Genomic DNA, 3,084 nt, shown 5'->3' with positions numbered 1-3,084 from the left:
TGATTAGCCGTGCTGTGACAGAGCATAGGAACGTTTTCACTGAGAGGATGGGAAGTAGCCATTGACAACGGTGACACCCTACATACAGCTTGCCATGGAGGGAACTTTGCACTTTTCCATGGATGGAATATTACATTACAGGAATAAATCAGACAAAGCATCTCCAAAACTCCAACACGTTCTCCATTACTGCATAACAAGTATTTATTTTATGCCCTTTTTCCTTTCTTCACTGAACTTGAAAAACACTGTTGTTAGTATCCTAACTAGGATTAATAAAATAAACATAGATTGCTTCAAACCAATAATCTCCGTGGGATCGACCCTTACTTACGTAAGGTATTACTTGGATGACCCAGTGCACTTGCTGGTTAGTTGTACGGATCACAAATTCGTGCACCACCCTCCATCATTGCTTCCAAAGCAACGTACACATTTTCCTGCTTTGGTCAGAACTCAAAGAAAGTGAGAGAAAGCTTCTTCCCTAAGCTGATCACCAAAGAAGCAAGAAAGAGAAAGATTAAGCTTGAAAGGCAGAAGTCTAATCAACCATTTCAAACCACATCAAGATAAGACAGAGCGAAAAGGTAACCCATTTCCTTATACATGCATCATATATTCTTCTCTTTATCTTCAACATTCTGCTTATCCCTTCTGAAATACATGGGAAAGATGAAGTCTATTCTTTACTGGTATGCATCTACAGTCACAAGTGTGTCTTGGGGACCAAGTTGTTTTTCAATGGCTATGATCTGAGTTTACCATTAAAAATATTTGTTTCTACTGCTCTGTGGCTTTCGGTCAATAAGAGAAGGTCAGAACCAAAGTTTCCATTCCAAGGATTAATGGGAAAAAAATGAGTTGGTGGGTTGGTGAAGCACACTACTCAAGGGTTGACCTAGGGAGAGCAACCCAGCAACATGCAAGGAGATAAAAGAAGATTTTTCATCATTCAGAAGACAAGGAGAGATAACCCAGTGTATTGAAGTTTTGTTCTGTGAAGAAGTTCTCTGAAGAAGTTCATCTACTTGGACAGTGCTTTCTTTCAAAGAAGCATTCCACCAAAGATGAAGAACTAAAACAGAGACATGTAAATTTGGTTTATCACATAGCAAAGAGGCTGTTGAAGAGTCAATCTACTTCATGTTTTACAGATTGTAATTTATTTTTCAATGTTTATCTTTCTGTACTTTCTTGAGTGAAAAGACATAATGAGAGATCTCAAGTAAAAACCAATAAGTGGAAAAAGGCTGAGTGATACACTTGAAAAAAAAGTCTAAAGTTATTTCAGATTTCTTTAGGTAAGTTTGTGTCTTGTATCTAGTACTAATAAGGTATCCGTTTCTTTGTTGGGTAAGCACTAAGAGTGAAGAGTTAGGTATTAGCATAGCCAATGTCAAGTTAGGTTAGAACTTGAGTGTGAGAGGATTGTGTCAATCCTATGGAATTGGTGTATGTAATACTTTAACTATAGTGGAAATTCCACCACTATTGTGGTGGAGACTGGACATAGGTTGCATAGCACAATGCAACTGAACCAGGATACATGATGGTGTTAGCTTTTCTCTTCTATGCTCTATCTTGTTTTCTGATATTTAGGATACAAAATAAAATTGTCTCATAAATTTTTTACTGCTACGTTCAAACAGATTCAAACAACAAGTTTGTTTTAAAGGGTTAAGTTTATTAAAGTGAAAGAAGGTCATAGATTCAACCCCACTTCTCTAAGCCTTCTACAACCTTCAATTGGTATCAAAGCTAAGGTCTCAAGAATCAAGCTTAACCGCTTGGAGCAAAGTTCCAATGGCGAACAACTTGGACACAACCACAGTTGCCTACACCCTCACTGAAGGCTAGTCAAATAACAGGCCTCCTTTCTTCAACGGGAAGAACTATGCCTACTGGAAAGAGAGGATGAGGATCTTCATCCAATCCATTGACTACAACATATGGAAGATTGTTGTGAGCGGTCTCAAGATCCCAATAAAAACAAGTGTTGATGGAGTGGTGACTCCAAAAGAAGAAGCTGAATGGAATGAAGACGATAAGAAGAAGATGGAGCTGAATGCTAAAGCAATCAACCTTCTTCACTATGCTATTAGCTTTGAAGAGTACCAAAAGGTGTGTAGATGCAAGATAGCCAAAGAAATCTGGGAGAAACTCCAGGTTACACACGAAGGCACTAAACAGGTCAAAGAAACGAGGATTGATATGCTGCGAAAAGAGTACAAGATGTTTAACATGAAGGATGGAGAAAGCATTGATGAAGTGTTTGAGAGATTCTCAATCATAATCAACAACCTTGATAATATGGGTACAAACTACTCAGAACAAACCCTAGTGAGAAAACTCCTTAGAAGCCTTACAAAAGAATGGGAAACCACTGCCACTATCCTAGCCGAGAGCAATAACCTAAGCCCTATAACCTATGATGAGCTAAAAGGAAAACTCTTTGCCTATGAAACCACACACACAAACCCAGACTCAAAGAAAAATGGAATAGCCCTCAAGTCAAAAATAGAACTGGTGCACGAAATTGCAATCACACTTTTGCAATTCCGCACAACTAACCAGCAAGTGCACTGGGTCATCCAAGTAATACCTTACGTGAGTAAGGGTCGATCCCACGGAGATTGTCGGCTTGAAGCAAGCTATGGTTATCTTGTAACTCTTAGTCAGGATATCAATAATTATCAGGGTTGATTGTAAAAAGTAAAAGAACATGAAATAAATACTTGTTTTGCAGTAATAGAGAACAGGTTGAGGTTTTGGAGATGCTCTATCTTCTGAATTCTCTGCTTTCCTACTGTCTTCTTCTTCAAGCACGCAAGACTCCTTCCATGGCAAGCTGTATGTAGGGTTTCACTGTTGTCAATGGCTACCTCCCATCCTCTCAGTGAAAATGTTCAACGCGCTCTGTCACAGCACGGCTAGTCATCTGTCGATTCTCAATCGGGTTGGAATAGAATCCAGTGATTCTTTTGCGTCTATCACTAACGCCCAGCCCTCAGGAGTTTGAAGCTCATCACAGTCATTCAATCCTTGAATCCTACTCAGAATACCACAGACAAGGTTTAGACCTTC

Source organism: Arachis duranensis, chromosome 6 (genome assembly GCF_000817695.3).
Source record: "Arachis duranensis cultivar V14167 chromosome 6, aradu.V14167.gnm2.J7QH, whole genome shotgun sequence".
NCBI lineage: Eukaryota > Viridiplantae > Streptophyta > Magnoliopsida > Fabales > Fabaceae > Arachis > Arachis duranensis.
Note: the sequence above shows the minus strand (reverse complement) of the source record.